Source organism: Sminthopsis crassicaudata, chromosome 4 (genome assembly GCF_048593235.1).
Source record: "Sminthopsis crassicaudata isolate SCR6 chromosome 4, ASM4859323v1, whole genome shotgun sequence".
NCBI lineage: Eukaryota > Metazoa > Chordata > Mammalia > Dasyuromorphia > Dasyuridae > Sminthopsis > Sminthopsis crassicaudata.
In genome coordinates this window covers 19,916,269-19,933,175 of record NC_133620.1, presented here as the reverse complement: position 1 = coordinate 19,933,175, position 16,907 = coordinate 19,916,269, and the positions used below count along the sequence as shown (strand labels likewise).

General features: G+C 45.6%; 2 long non-coding RNA genes across 2 annotated transcripts; both read left to right on the top strand.

Annotated features, from left to right (window-relative positions):
* The first annotated feature begins 3,781 nt into the window (after positions 1 to 3,781).
* Positions 3,782 to 6,456, top strand: LOC141540503 (uncharacterized). Its single transcript, XR_012481556.1, has 3 exons — positions 3,782 to 3,843; positions 5,826 to 6,092; positions 6,396 to 6,456. It is a non-coding gene; the product is annotated as an uncharacterized LOC141540503 (long non-coding RNA).
* A 6-nt stretch (positions 6,457 to 6,462) lies between these two features.
* LOC141540502 (uncharacterized) lies at positions 6,463 to 16,652 on the top strand. Its single transcript, XR_012481555.1, has 3 exons — positions 6,463 to 6,483; positions 7,233 to 7,432; positions 15,943 to 16,652. It is a non-coding gene; the product is annotated as an uncharacterized LOC141540502 (long non-coding RNA).
* Positions 16,653 to 16,907: the final 255 nt, after the last annotated feature.

Sequence of the window (16,907 nt, the reverse complement as noted above, 5' to 3'; positions counted from 1 at the left end):
TGGCTCCAATTTCCCTGACCTTGTCTAAGCCTTTCCAAAGGCCTGTTGTCCACCATCCTGAGAAATGGCAGCTCTAGCGGGCTGAGGTTCCATTTTCTTTGGCTCTTTGAAGGGCGCCCTTGAGATGCTGGGTAGACAAGTAACCCCGGGCTTAGTGGGACCGTGGCTGGATTCCAGCCTCCAGCCCTTGTGCATGCCGGTCTCTTCTCAGAAGTTTTCTGTCCCTGGGGGACTGGGGAAAATGGAAAGGAATGGGAAGGCAGGTATGAAGGGCTAGGAGCACAGCTTCAGGAGGAGCTCCCTCTGCAGTGGGGATGACAGTTCATGTAGAGGTGGACGGAAAGGGCCGTTTGTCCTTTAGGTCTGGGAGCAGCCAGATCTGGCAGCCTTTGGGAGCAGCGGCCCCTAGTCAGGCTCGGGAGTGACTTCAGTCAAGTGCGCGAATCTTGCTTGAAGGCTCAGAGGAACTGATGAAGTCCTTTGAGCTCAGAAACAAGGGAAGCAAAGAAGCTCCAAGACTGTTTAGGGGAGTCTCTGGGCTCAGTTTATTGCTAGGGAGGAGAGCTAGGCTCAGACTTGGGCTCTGGAACTGGGCTGGACAAGCCCCATAAGTAATTCTGAGTGACAAAATGGCCTGGTTCTTCTACACAGAAGGAGCTTCTTTCCCGGCAATTTCCCTTAAAAGGGGGCAGGTATCTGACTCCCCGAGTACAACGTGAAGCCTAATCAACCATCTGAAGTGCCATGAAAATGTGAGCAAAGCCCCATTAAAATGGAACCACCGGGCTTCAGGTTTGTAAGGGATGGAGACCCCTCCGCGTGTCCTTTCCAGAATTTGTTGGAAGATCAGTATAATGCAGTGGAAAAAGTGGAGGTCAGAGGGCCTGAGTTCAAATTCTGCCTCTGCCTGCTCCCCCCAACTCAGATAATCCGAGGCAAACTGTCTGGCCCCGTGGGCTGCTTCTGCTCTCTCCTCTGGAAAAGGAGCCGGATCAACTGGCCTCTTGCATCCTCAAAGATCTCCCTATCTCCTGAGCCATCCATTGCATTTGGGGGCAGATCATTGCCTGGAAATGCTCTTTTATGGCAACCTTAAATGTGTTTTCCTTACCCTTTGAGCTCCTGGTCCTGGCTCTGCCCTCTAGGGCCTCCAGAACAAGGCTAATCCTCCTTTGACTTGACAGCCCTTCAAATAATTTGAAATCTGCAGATTGTCCCTCCCCGTCCCCCGACCAACCAATCAGGATGGTTTGGAGTCTGTCCAAATCTTGCTGAGGCCCCTTGAGGCTGGGGCCCCATTTCTGCACCAGGTCAGTGTCAATCTGTAATTTAGATGATCCCCTGGGCCCTTGCTGGGGTCTGGAAGCATGTCTGTCCTGAGGACAGTTCACCTGCTGGAGCCGGGCTTTCTCTCCCAATGGAGGAGACTGGAGGCTCCCTTCCTGAACAGCCTCGGAGGGATTGTCCCCGCAGGATAGACGGGGCCTGATGGGAGCCGGATGAGAAGCAGGCCCAGGATTGCTCGGGCCCGGCCTGCTGCCCTCCCTCTCCGGGTCCCCCTCCTCGCTCCTTCATGAGCTGGTGTCAGGACGGCTCAGGGCGGGCATCTCCTGGCACACAGGGCAAGCATCTTCTGGGGCACAGGACGGGCATCCCCTGGCACACAGCCTTCCCTTGAGTTCATCCAGGGATCCGGCTGGGCAGCTCTTCCTTAGCACCATAGTCTCATTTCCTGCTTATTGGCCAGGCCGGTCATCCCTGGAGACCTTTACACGATCCTTGTCCTCATCCTTTCAGCCCAAGCCCTGCTCTCCCTTCGTGGCCTCTCCTAGCCGGCGATGAGCTTCATCTCCTTGGGATTCTCTGCTAGAGCCATCATGAAGATGCCTTGTGACTGGGGCCGGATGGCAGGGGGGGAGTCATCAGAGGATGGGGTCGAGGATTGTTGGATACAGCACCTCTCCCCCAGAGCGACAGGGGAAATGCTGGCTACAAGAAAAACCCCTCAGACAAACAAATCCTTCACTAACTCTCAGAATCCCAAAGGCTCGAGATTAAGTGATTAGTCTGGTCACCAAGGCAGGAACTAGGAAATCAAGACTTGAATCCTGGTCTTTCTGAGACCAAATCCAGCTCCCTAGCCACTAGGGCACACTGCCTCTTGTGGGAAGCAACTTTAGGCCGGATGTCAGGGAATTATCACTAGATGTCAACTTGGTCTGAAAGTGGGCCAGCCAATAAGGATTTATTAAGCACTGGCTGTATGCAGGTATTATGCCAAGAAGTGCCCTTCTCAAATCCCTCCCTCTCCTTCATTTTGAAAATTCCACCTGTTGTCTTGTCGAAGCTTTATCAGGAAGTTTCCTGTACTTTGTCTCACTTCCTCCCTTGTCACAATCCCAGAAGCTCAGCACCTTCACCTAGGCTATAGAAGTAGTTCTTCCCTGCCCTAGATCTCTTCCTCACTCCCATCCATCCCTTCCCTTGCTGACCAAAGCTGCAACATCATCCCTCTGCCCACTGACATCCAGCAGCTCCCTCTTACCTCCAAGACTAAATAAAATCACCCCCTCACACCCTTTAGCGCCATCGCAATCCGGCTCCTCCTTTCTACTGTTCTCCTCTCCACACAGACCACCTTGCTGTGGCTCCAGAAGGACACTCTGGCTCCAGACTCAGACATTTTCTTTGGCTGTGCTCTCTTGCTGGAATCCTCTTCCTTCCACATCTCCATCTCTGACTCCCCTGGTTTCCATCAAGCCTCGATTTAAACCTCACCTTCTGAACAGCCTTCCCTGCCCACTCCCAGACACAAGTGCCTTCACCTTGAGATTACCTCCCATCTGTGCTGTTATTTCCTTCATCCCTAGTCATCTGCAGGCTGTTGCCCCCTTCCTTCCTTCCTTCCTTCCTTCCTTCCTTTCTTCCTTCCTTCCTTCCTTCCTTCCTTCCTTCCTTCCTTCCTTCCTTCCTTCCTTCCCTCTTTCCTTCCTTCCTTCCTTTCTTCTTTCCCTCCTTCTTTCCCTCTCTTCCTCCTTCCTTCCCTCCCTCTCTTCCTTCTTCCTTTCCTTCCTTCCTTCACTCCCTCCCTCCCTCCTAAGTTCCTTCCACCCAAAGGACTTAAAAAACTCTGCTCACTCTTTGATCTTGCAATACCACTCCTAGGGCAGTATCCCAAAGGGATCATAACAAAGGGAAAAGAACCCCCATGTACAAAAATGTTACAGCAGCTCTTTTTGGAAAGAGGGGATGTCTATCAACCGGAAAATGGCTGGACAAGTTGTGATATATGACTGGGATGGGCGACATGGTGAGCAGGCAGATTTCAGAAAAGCCTGGAAAGGCTGACATAAGCCAAGGCTGAGTGAAGTGAGCAAAACCAGGAGAACATTGTACACAGTAACAGCATCAGTGGGTGATGATCTAGTATTTAATGATTTAGCGCCAATGATCTAAATGTCTTAACAATTCCAAAAGTTTCATCATGGAAACTCGGAAAAAGTACCACAGAGCCTAATTGCTGATGGAAGCAGACTCTTTTCATTGTTTTTGATTCTTCTTTCATGACATGATTAATGTGAAATGTGTCCAACATGACTGCACATGTATAACCTTTATCGGATTGCTTGTCTTGGGGAGGGGAGAGTAGAGAGAAAAAAAAATTGGGACTCAAAATCTTATCAAAGTGAATATTGAAAACTGAAAATAATCTGAGTTTCTGGAGGTCAGAGTTGAAAACTAAAAGAAGAAAATCCTAGTTTTGTTCTTTGTCTCTCCAGACAAGGTGACTGGCAAGATGCGTGTGGACCACCCGCCTCCTGCTGCCCTGCTCAGCCTTGGCCTGTGAGTATTAAAAGACTAGATGACTTGAATTAAGTAGAGTAGTTCCTCTCTCTGTCTGAATTTCCTTATTTTTCAAATGAGAGCATTTGAAGGTGTCATCTCTAAAGCCCTTCCAGCCCTATAGTTCGATGACTTCATGAGCACTAGAGCGTGAAGCAAGAGCTAAAAACGGGGCTGGGTTTAAGTTCTGGGGAGGTTTCCCTCCTAATAAAACCCCTGGATTGGGCCAAAAAATTACCCATGATTCCTTTACAAATCTGGCTTGTCTGAAAGCTGAGCACAGCCAACAATCTGGATTTGATTTCACTGAGTTGTCTCTAACCTGAGAGACAGTATGGCAAGGTGGCTCCAGGCTCTGAGAGACGCGGGAGTCAGGTGCTGCTGCTGACACATTCTGACTGTGTGAACCCGGACGGGCAACTCACTCATTCCAAGCCCTCACCAGCTCTAAAAACAATGTGAGTGCAAGATCTTTTCTAGAGGGAAGTCCCTCACTAATATGCTGATAAAATCACATGATGGATCCAAACATTCTTCAAATACTCATGTCTTATTCTCCTTTCAAAGAGATCCCATTTTTCAAAGTGAAATATATTCTGCGGTAGCTTCTATTTGGAAAAATAAAATCTCTCCAATAGCTAACCTCCAAAATTTCATCCATTAAGCTTTCCTTTCTTTAAGGGCTAACCTGTTATCCAAATGGGAGCACCCATTTCCAATTTTAGAATTCAAGTCCTATCAAGGCCATTTACTGGGAAAATGACAAATATGGGTCCTCCCAGGAGATCATTATATATTTCAACAACAACACTATATGATGATCAATTCTGATGGACGTGGCCCTCTTTAACAATGAGAGGAACCAAATCAGTTCCAATAGAGCAGGAATGAACTGAACCAGCTCCACCCAATGAAAGAACTCTGGGAGATGACTATGAACCATTACATAGAATTCCCAGTCCCTCTAATTTTGTCCACCTACATTTTGGATTTCCTTCACAGGCTAATTATACACTGTTTCAAAGTCTTGATTCTTTTTGTACAACAAAATAACTATTTGGACATGTATACATATATTGGATTTAACTTATACTTTAACATATTTAACATGTATTGGTCAACCTGCCATCTTGGGGAGGGATTGGGGGGAAGGAGGGGAAAAGTTGGAACAAAAGGTTTTGCAATTGTCAATGCAGAGAAATTACCCATGCATATATCTGGTAAATAAAAAGCTATATTAAAAAAAAAAAAAAAAACAAATATGGGTCTTAATCTGAGTAATGGGAATACCGACCCTTTCCTCGCCTGCTTCTTAGGGTCTTAGAGTATCAAGTGGAATTATGTCTTTCATGCCCAGACTTTGGTACAGAGAGTTTTGCCAACCTGTTCATCTTAAATTGAGAGGTTGTCAAACCCACACGTAACTAGGACTTGGGCTTCAGTATTTTGATGGATCACATCTGCAACTCATATTCAAGCAGTGTTTGAAATCAAAGTCGAGATCTGGTGGGCACCAGATGCACAGTTCGCAGGGACGGGACTGTTTTCTACAATGTGGGCATTAAAGGAAGTGTCAGAAGTTTTTAGAATGTCAGGGCCGGAAGGGGCCTTGGAACAAGGAAAGTCAGAATTGGGAGGGTCTTAGAACAGAGGATGACTGAACTGGGAGGAGCCTCAGAAGCGTTCCACCTCCATTCCAACATTATATCCCTTTTGCTAGGTTAACTTTAGGGATTAAAATGTCTGTAACTAGGCAGTGAAAGATGGAGCTTGCTCCTGGGGGAAGGAGGCTGGCCTCCAAATTTCCCCTGATGATAAATCTAAAACTCTGCCCTGTCCTGTTTCTGTGAAAATGAGAGCGATGAAGTCTGGAGGGAAAGCAAAGCCTTTTTTGATGAATTTCTGGAGGCCGTTGTATTCGTGTGCCTCAGTTTCCTCAGCTGCAAAATGGAGGTTGGGGTTCGCTTCTCTGTGTCTTTTAGGGGCACAAGGATCATGAGGAGAGACGAAGGGCATTGTGACAGAAGACCAGGCTTGGAGTCCAGGACCGTCCCTGGCACATGCTGACTGTGTGACCCTGGGCAAGTCAGAGTCACTGAACCTATAAAGGCTCCAGACAGTTCTCTGAGATCTTCAGTGCAGATAACAAGCAAAGAAAAACAGAAAGCTAGCCCCGGTCCTTAAGCAGCTCACAGTCTTAACTGGAAGAGAGCCTGAAAATAATTATGTGCAAACAGGCTCTAGGAAAGGTAAATGGGAGGTGATCTCTGCCGGAAAGCCCCAAAGTCCGGGAGGAATTCCTCCTGCAGAAAGAGGGAGCAGCTCTGAGTCTTTAACAAAGCCAAGAGGTGGGAGAGGGCTGGGAGAGAATAAGCATTTATGAAGCACCTACTGTATGCCAGGCACATAGGAGGCGAGTGCTTTACAAGTATTGGGGGAGAAAGGGACAAGCCCTGCAGAGGGAGAGCTTTCTGTCCCCAGCTCATACTTCCTCCTTGGGCAGCTTTCTGCCATTAACAGCCTGTTTCTCTCCTCGTGTGTCCATTCTCCAGTTGTAGAGAAACAAGATGAAGAGAAATGTAGCTTCCTCTGCCGTTAAGGATTGACAGCCTCCAGTTACTTGTCTCAGCCCTCCAGGAGGTGAGCCTTGGCGTGAAGGAGAAGCCCCTCCTCCCCAGTTTCATTACTGATCCCACAACAAGGGATGGAAAGCAAGGGATGCTGGGGGGTTGGGGAGTGGAGACATGGAAGCTGGCAGGACCAGCAGATGGCCTGTGAGCTAGGGAGAACCCCTGAGGGGTTTCATCCTGCTGGAAGCCCCTTAGTGGTTGGCCATGGGGTCACCTTGTCTCTCGAAGGGTCTTTTTCCATATCCTTAAAATGGGAGTGAACCACACCATCCTCACCACACAGGGCAAGGGCCATGGTCCCGCCAGGTTACCTGACCATGCAGAGGAAATGCTCCAGTGGAGCTTGCTGTGGAATTAACAGAGGCCAGAATACCCAGCAGCCTCTTGGAGCCCCCCAGGTGGGGGATGGCCTGGCTCTCTGTGGGCCCCAGGGGCATAAAGGTGGCCCTGTGTCCCTGCAGGCAGGGAGTCTTACAGAATGGCACCAAACCTGGCGGTCCAAGTGCCATTTCCCATCATCCCAGAATTCATCTGGTGTCTTCTTTCAAAAGCTATAAAATCCCCAAAATAGTCTAGCCTGGAAACCATCCCACGGTTTCTTGGCAAAATCCATATACAGGTTTCAAGGGCTGCATTTAACCTCCAATCTGCTCCATTTCTTGAATTTCCATTTCTAATGTACCATAAGGTTTACAAAGCCCCTTTTCCATAGCAACCACACAAGGTAGCTAGGGTAAGAATTATCATTCCATTTTACAGATGAGGAAACTGTGATTATCCAAGGTCACCTCAGAATGAACCCTTTCAGCCGTGACATTAAATGAAACTTCAGAGACTCCAGATTTAAAGGTGGAAGAGAATTTCATTTAGACAAGAGACCCAGATCTGTGAACTTTCTTAAGCATTGCTGATTCCAAGAAAAGCCCTCATGGACCTCCCATCTAATGGGGAGACAAAATGTAAGTAATTAGGTACATTCAACATCCAGCCATGGAGGCCCTCGGAGGAGAGAGGGCCAGCTTGGGGGCGAGCAGGAGATGGACCCAATGTTGGGTTTTGTCCAAGGTCACCCAGCTAATCATCCCCACACTAGGATGGGTCCTGAGGTTATTTTGTGGCTGTAGTTTGCTTTTCTATTTGCTTATTTATTCACTCATTTATTTATTTAGTTGTTAGTTTGTTTGTACATTCCATGTATTTACAAACTGGCAAACATTTCTTTCTTTTTTTTTCTTTTTTTTATTATTTTTTTATATATTTTTAATAATATTATGCCTTGTATTCATTTTTCCAAATTATCCCCCCCTCCCTTTACTCCCTCCCCCCGATGGCAGGCAATCCCATACATTTTACATGTGTTACAATATAACCTAGATACAATATATGTGTGTAAATCCCATTTTCTTGTTGCACGATAAGCATTAGATTCCGAAGGTACATGTAACCTGGGCAGACAGATATTAGTGCTAACAATTTACATTCACCCTCCCAGTGTTTCTTCTCTGGGTGTAGCTACCTCTGTCCATCATTGATCAACTGGAAGTGAGTTGGATCTTCTTTATGTTGAAGATTTCCACTTCCATCAGAATACATCCTCATACAGTATTGTTGTTGAAGTGTACAGTGATCTTCTGGTTCTGCTCATTTCACTCAGCATCAGTTGATTTAAGTCTCTCCAAGCCTCTCTGTATTCCTCCTGCTGGTCATTTCTTACAGAGCAATAATATTCCATAACATTCACATACCATAATTTACCCAACCATTCTCCAACTGATGGACATCCATTCAATTTCCAGTTTCTAGCTACAACAAAAAGAGCTGCCACAAACATTTTGGCACATACAGGTCCCTTTCCGCTCTTTAGTATTTCTTTGGGACATAATCCCAATAACAGCAATGCTGGGTCAAAGGGTATGCACAGTTTGACAACTTTTTGGGCATAGTTCTAAATTGATCTCCATAATGGCTGGATTCTTTCACAACTCCACCAACAATGCATCAGTGTCCCAGTTTTCCCACATCCCCTCCAACATTCATCATTATTTGTTCCTGTCATCTTAGCCAATCTGACACGTGTGTAATGATATCTCAGAGTGGTCTTAATTTGCATTTCTTTGATCAATAGTGATTTGGAACACTCTTTCATATGAGTGGAAATAGTTTCAATTTCATCATCTGAGAATTGTCTGTTCATATCCTTTGACCATTTATCAATTGGAGAATGGTTTGGTTTCCTATAAATCAGGGTCAGTTCTCTATATATTTTGGAAATGAGACCTTTGTCAGAACCTTTACTTTTAAAACTATTTTCCCAATTTGTTACTTCCCTTCTAATCTTGTTTGCATTAGTTTTGTTTGTACAGAAACTTTTTAGTTTGATGTAATCAAAATCTTCTATTTTGTGATCAATAATGATCTCTAGTTCTCCTCTGGTCATAAATTCCTTCCTCCTCCACAGGTCTGAGAGGTAGACTATTCTCTGTTCCTCTAATCTATTTATTATCTCCCTCTTTATGCCTAAATCATGGACCCATCTTGATCTTATCTTGGTATATGGTGTTAAGTGTGGATCCATATCTAATTTCTGCCATACTAATTTCCAGTTTTAAACTGGCAAACATTTCAATGGGATCATGGAGAGTCAGGAAACTGGAACAGCCGAACAAGGAGAAAAATAAGCATCTATTGTGAAGGTCAATCATGGGCTCCCAGGTGCAGGGCTGGCAAGGCCCCCAGGGTCTCCTTACGGACAGTGGCCTGCCCAAGGTGACAGAGCCAGTTAGTAGCACAGTTGGGAATGGCTCCCAGATCATTCACTGTGCTCTGCTCATTTGCAAATCATTCGTTATGAAAGGGCATTTATAGGGTTATACATCCAGAGACCCCAGAGGCTATTTCCACAGGACATCTGATAGTTCGGTAGATAGAGACCGAGCCCGAGTTCAAATTCAGCCTCAGATATTTGCTAGCCATGTGACCCCGTGCAAGTCACATAACTTCTGTCTGTTTCACTTTTCCCATCTGTAAAATGGAGATAACAGTGTCTATGTATGAGGGTTGTTGTGAGGATCAAATGAGATAATTAAGCTCACTTTTTAGCACATGGTCTGGCACAGAGTAGGTGCCACATAAAGGTTAGTTATTGTTGTCATCATACATCATTACTATCTATGAGATGGAGATAATAAAAACACCTATGCGTGAGAGTTGTCGCGAGGACCTGGCACATAGTAGGTGCCATACAAATGTTGGCTACTGTTATTACTGTTGCTGACGCTGCTGTCTTGTCCAGCCCTCACTTTGTAGCCCGGAGAGGGGACATGACTAAGTCAGAGTCACAGAGGAGACAGAGTCAAACCTGAACCTCTTCGGCTCCAAACGCAGCATCTTTCTTCTGGACTGCCGCTCTCCCAGCTTAGCCCACCTCAGAGAGGCAGTCACTGCCCAGGCCTGGGACGTTGGCCTCACTCCTTCACTTCCGTCCCTTGCCCAGGCCCAAGGGGCCCACCCCCACAGCTGCACACGGTCCCTCTTGTCCCATGTGGGGGGAGGAGTGATGAGTGCTCCCCTCACTCTTTCATCAGACTTCCCCACCTGTGTTTCCTTCTCTCTTTGCTACCACTCCTGAGCTGATGACAAATAAACTTCCAGGTCCTCAAGGAAATGATGTCAGTGTCCCGGCCATTTCCTGCGGCAGGCCTGCAGGCCGGGATGGACACTGGGGCACTCTCCGTCCCCTTCTCCTCGCCGGTCAGCAGGCTTCCCGGCTGGAGGACAGATGAGGTCACAGTGTGGCTAAATGGGCCCTTGGCCCTCGGTGCCTTTCTCTGTGACGGCCGGCTCACGTCTCTGCAGCCGGCCTTTAAATCCTGCCGTGTGATGAGGATGAGCTCAGGGGGCTTGGAGTGCCGGAAGTCGGGCTTGGAGACACCGAGACAACATGGCGGCAGGGAACAGGCCAGTCTGGTACTTGGGGATGGTGCTGAGCCCTCGGACTTAGCAAGGCAGCGAGGACCAGGAGAATGACAGGGCAATGGAAAGAGCTGGTGCCGGTGCTGGTATTATTAGTGGTAGTCGTAATAGGAGGAAGAGGAAGAGGAGGAGCAAATAGCATTTATTAAGTGCCTACTATATGCCAGAGACAGAGAGACACAGAGAAAAAAAATATATAGATAGATAGATAGATAGATAGATAGATAGATAGATAGATAGATACAGACACAGAGACACAGAATATAGACACAGAGACAGACAGCCACAGAGAATATAGAGACAGAGACACAAAATATATGTAGAGACAAGAGACAGACACAGAATAAATATATACACACACAAATATACACACACACACACACACAAGCAATGTAAAGAAATCTGGGGTGGGGCCACTGCTAGACATTATGAAGTTTTGGACAAGAAACTAAAGAGCTCAGAGGCACAGGTGGCATTTCTGTCACTGCTGCTGATCCAAAGGAAGGAGTTTGGAAGAGAAAGATTGAGGAAGTGAAGAGCTGGTTAAAGTGATAATGTGTGAGAACAGATTTGGAATTTTTGTGCCATGGCTCACAATATAAGAGGGACAGATTCCTGGCCAAAGATGGAGTATACCTAATAATGTCTAAGAATATGTATTTTCTGAAATCTGGCAATTCTAACAAAAAAAAGTCTTCAGCTTCAAAGAATGGAGGAGGGAGAAAAGCAGGGCTGTGCAGAAACCAGCCCGGGCCCCTCCCCAGAGCCAATTGTTAATTTTCAGTTGAGAAATCTCCAAATTAAAGTGTGATTTTGATTATCTAGACAAGAAAGTGAAGGTGAATATGTTAATATACAGATTAAGTAAAAAAATTAAGTGATCATATATATATATATATATATATATATGTATGTATATATGTATATATTTGTTTCTGTATGTATATATAAACTTTTATCAGCACACTACTTAAAACCACATACACTAAGCTAGATGTGATGGGGGAAATTGGGAGACTCAAGCAAATCCACTTAAAAAATGCCCACCAAGAGGATTCTTGAAGATGAAACAGAATTTTTAGATCCTGATCCTGCATTTAATAAAAGTGCCCAGAACAGCCACCTGGGGCTGCCCCCTATGGATTTCATTGTCCCTCCGCCCCTCCCACCACCCCAGCTTCCAGCCTCTTTTTATGTATCATTTGGCCCCCACTCACTTTAAGCCTCTTGATAGTAAGAGCTGCCTTTGGCCTTTCTTGTATCCCCAGCACCCAGTACATAAGGAACACTTAACCCATGTTTTATTGACTGACTAATCAACATGGTTAGATTTATGTTTAACAAAAAATCACTTTGGAAGTAGTATGGAGAGTGGAGTGGAGAACAGAGATGTTTAAAATCAGGAGATCAAATGAAGAGACCAATATAGAGAGAGTCTTAATGAGAGGTCATAAGGTTCTGGACAAAGGAGGTCACCATGTGAGAGGAGGAGTTAGATGTTAGTAATGTTACGGAGGTAGAAATGATAAGATTTAGTGCGTGTGTGAGATGAGAGTGAGTTCAGTAATAATGCTTCAGAGAGATGTCGGAAGAATGTTGGTGCCTTTAGGAGAAATTAGGAGGTGAAAAGTAGAGATAGGATAGAAAATGTGTTCTGATGAGAACATATTGAGTTAGAATTTACTGCTGGATATTAATTTTGAGATATCCAATATTGAGTTAGTGACATGGGACTCTAATTCTAGAAAGGAAGGAAGGAAAGAAGGAAGGAAGGAAGGAAGGAAAGGAAGGAAGGAAGGAAGGAAGGAAGGAAGGAAGGAAGGAAGGAAGGAAGGAAGGAAGGAAGGAAGGAAGGAAGGAAGGAAGGAAAGGAAGGAAGGAAAGGATAGATAGATAATTAGATCTGTTTGCGAGTCATCTTCATAGAATTGATAATTAAAACTCATGGAAGATGATGGAGTCACCAAGAGAATATGTGAGAAGAAGAGGACAGAGCTTTGAGGTATACCCACAGCTAGGGAGCATGATTTGAATAATGAGTTGTTATAGGAGGAGGAGCAGAAGTAAACATTTACGTTGTCCCACGCTGCAGTGATTTGGAGAAGACGGTCAGAAGCAGCGAAAGAAATCACTGATAAATGGGGAAAGCGTCATTTCAGAGTGTGAGGGGTTAAGGACTGAGAAGAGGAAGTGGGAGCAGATAGTGGAGGCAGCTTCCTCTAAGCCGGAGAAGATGGAGAACAATCATTTGAGATCATGGTAGGGTCAAGGGAAGTCAAGTGAAGGAGGGGGGAGATGAGCACGTCTGACACAGGATAGAAGTAAGTGCAGGAGAGACTGAAGATTAGTGGGGGTGACTGTGGAGAATGGAGGGAGTTTAGGGGATGTGGGAAGATGTGCCTTGGCAGCGAGAGGCTACCTTGTGATCCCAGGCTGGAGGGAAGCGAGCAGAGAATGGGCAGCGAGAGCCACGGAAAGGAGAAAAATAGCCAAGTTGCCTATGTTTTCTCTGTGGGGTGAGCGAAAGGTCCTCCGATGAGGGTGAGAAGAAGGGGCTTAAGGAAAGACAAGAGAGTCTGGAATCATTTGAGGGCAGACAAAGAACTGCTGAGGGAGGAGGAACAGTGCAGAGCGCCTTCTCATCCCTTCTCCATGGAACCATCAGCATGGTTGGTCACGTCCTCCACCTTCATCCAAAAGCACATGAGGAGCAGCAGAGGGGACATGTGGTGGGAGCCCTGCAGAGATGGGATTTGGCAGTGATTGAGCAGTGATAGAACAATGATAGAGGGAGGGACTCATGGTCCTCTCCTGTCTAGCTTGTGGTCTTTGCTGGATACTTCCACGTCTCTTGCCAGCCCTCCTCCATTTTTCATTTGGGAATTGATTTTATGAATCCAACAGTAGACTTGGCATTTCTTGCTTTTAAATGTCATTGAATTAGACTGGGCCTGCCAGGGGGGTCTGCTTCCCCGGAGCACCGTGAGGAGGCCAGATAACTATTTGTAATGTCAGGGATGTTGCAGAGAACACAATCTGTCTTATTCGGAGACAGGTGGGACTAGATCTGCTCTGAGGTCCACTCCAATCTGAAAATGTGGTGAATGCTTCTATCTCGGCTTTGGTCACTTTCCAGAGCTATTGGGAAGATCAAGTAAGAGTGCTTTGTCAACTGCAAAGAGCTGTCAGTGTGAGCGAGTTGTTTTTGTTATGATTATGATGATTATTATTAGAAGGAGGAAGGAAAGAAGGAAAGAGGAAGGAAAGAAGGAAAGAGAAAGAAAAAAGAAAAAGAGAACGAGAAAGAAAGAGAGAGAAAGGAAGGAAGGAATGAAGGAAGAGGAAAGAAGGAAGAGAAGGAAGGGAGGAAGGAAGGAAAGAAAAGAGAAAAAGAAGGAAAAAAGGAAGGAAGAAAAGAGAAAAAAGGAAGGGAGGAAAGAAATAAAGAAAAAGAAGGAAAGAAATGAAGAAAAAAGAAAGGAAGAAAATAGAAAGAAGAGAAGGAAGGGAGGGAGGAAAGAAAAGAGAAAAAGAAGGAAAAAAGGAAGGAAGAAAAGAGAAAAGGAAGGGAGGAAAGAAATAAAAAGAAGGAAAGAAAGGAAGAAAAGAGAAAGAAGAGAAGGAAGGGAGGAAGGAAGGAAAGAAAGAGAAGGAAAGAGGAAAGAAGGAAGGAAAGAAAGAAAATGAAGAAACAAAAAGAGAAAAAAAAAGAAGAAAAATAGAGAAAAAGGAAGGAAGAGAAAGAAAAGAAGGAAGAGAGAAAGAAAGGAAAAAATAAAGAAAAAGAAGGAAAGAAAGAGAGAAAGATAAAGAAGAGAAGGAAGTAAGAAAAAGGAGAAAGAAGAAAGAAAAAGAAGGAAAGAGGAAGGAAGAAAAGAGAAGGAGTGGAGAAAGGAAGGAAAGAAAAAAGAAAAAGAAGAAAAATAGAGAAAAAGAAAGGAAGGAAGGAAGAGAAAGAAGAGATAAAGGAAAGAAATAAAGAAAAAGAAAGAAAGACAGAGAAAGATAAGAGAAAGAAGGGAGGAAGGAAAGAAAGAAACAAACAAAAGAGATAGAGGAAGGGAGGGAAGGAGGAAGGTAGTGAAGGAAGGAAGAAGGGATGAAAACTTTTGTTTGTGGATAATATTGATACAATTTGGCTAATCCTAGCACAGGCAGATTTTATCACATGTCGTTTTTCATCCAGGACTTTTCCAAAGGCACATGCTATTTCTTTTCCAAAGGGAGGCCATCCTCCGAAAAACTGTGCTGTTTTAAACCCTTTTCTCCAACCCCCTTCCCCAGTGACTACATCCTCATTAGCCAGCGGCAGGTGCATAGACCTGGAAGCACAGTATTTGCACCCAGAATTCCTCACAGGGGTAAAATTGTATTCATCCAGAGGTGGGGAGAAAGAGGCTGTTTGGGATCCTTTAAAAAAATAACCGGGGCCTACATTTATATGAGAAGTTGTCTAGACATTTATTTGGGAGAAATATTTAACTTGGATTGGCCATCCAGTCCTAAAGATGAATACAGAATTGAAACACTTCGCTGGAGACTTTTCTGGACAGAGCTGTCTTAACTGCAGGGCAAGGAGACTGACAGTGCGCCATTGTCCCCCTGGCAGAAAGGTCCTGGCAGTCTGGCCTGGAGCAGGGTCGCCACCCCTTACAGCTCTGCCGTGACGGCCCCTGAGCTACGGTCAGTGGTGCAGTTATGGGAAAATACACGGGCGCTTGTGTGGACACCCCCATCCGGGGGCTACTGCGTGAGAAGCCTGGGGCCGACATGGGATTCTGGAAGTCGTGGGGGGAGGAGGACTGGCTTTGGTTAACTAAGCCCAGAAAGGCTTCACTTCCATGGTCTTCGGCTCCCTCTTGCTCCCCACCCCGACCCTGACTTTCCACTGGGAAGGGCTCGGGGATCCCCACACTGAGCACATCTCCTCCTTAAACTTGAAACCTTCCCCCCCCCCAGGAATCCTGCCCCATTCCCTCCAGAGGGTCATAAAATAACCGACTGGAACCCAGGAAAAGTCAGGGTGATGAAAAGGATGATGGAGCGATGTGGGACAGAAGGAACGAGTATTATACACCGACACACCTGTTCATGACATCTTTACACATGTATATGCACACATATGTACAGCAATAAAATAAGCACCTACTATGTGCTGAGTGCTGGAGGTACAAAAAGAAGCTCCTGCCCTCAAGGTGCTTACAATCTATGCAATGTCCATGTGTATGTACTACATGTATGCACACACATGGGCACATGAATACATGGCTTTTTGTATGTCCCATTTACTTCCTGCAAGTGGAGGTGATTTCAATTTTGGCCAGGGGTCCCTCTGCAAGGTACTTGACACACAGTTGGTGCTGCATAAATGCTTATTTAATGACTGACCTGGAGTCAGAAGAACTGGACTCAAATCTTGACTCTGCTGCTTGCTGCCTGGCAGACCCTGCCTGGACTAATCATTAACCTCCTCCAAGCTTCTGTTTCCCCAATTCAGGCACCAACAGGCTAAGTGGATGGAGCACGGGACCTTAATCCAAAGACTTAAGTTCAAATCCAACCTTAGAAGCTTACTGTGAGAGCCTGGGTAAGTCACTGAACTCCTGTCTGCCTCAGTTTCTCATCTGTAAAATGGGGATATCGCCTATCTCCAATGATTGTTGCATTGGCAAGATGAAATGTTTGAAAGAAGCACTTTGCAAACCTTAAAATACCATATAAATGCTATCTTCTGCGGTTAAGTATAAAATGTCATCTTTTCTACATGGCCATTCATTTAATTCTAGAGCTATGATTCCATAATCTCATGAGTGTCACAGGAGGGGGAGTTTCTGTGTAGGGGCAGGTAATTTTATGTAGAGAAGTTCCTGAGCCCAGCAGACAACATAAAGAAAGCCTCCATTTGCCCAAGATCACATAGGCTGTAAGAATCACAAGTGGGATTTGAACTCGGATCTTCTGAACCTGTTATACATTAGATACTCACTAAATGTTTCTTGAACTAAACCTCTCTTTCTCCAAATGCTCTGGCTCATTAAGAGTGAGTTCATTATTAAATTAAATCAAATTGTCCCCCTTCCCAACTCAAACAGGTAACAGTGCCAGGCATCTTAACCAGGGGGATGAATCTCGAGTGAATCAAGTCGACCGAAGGCATTCTAACTAAGAGAGAAAGGCTCAGGTGGATTTAGATATTTTTGAGGTGCAATGGAGGGAGCCCCAGGCCTGGAACCAGGAGGACTCACCCTTGTGAGCTCAAATATAGGCTCAGAGGGGCAGCTAGGATGGCACGGTGGATAAAGCACCGGCCCTGAAGTCAGGAGGACCTGGGTGCAAATCCAGCCTCAGACACTTAACACTTCCTGGCTGTGTGACCCAGGGCAAGTCACTTAACCCCAACTGCCTCAGCCAAAATAGACACACACACACACACACACACACACACACACACACACACACACA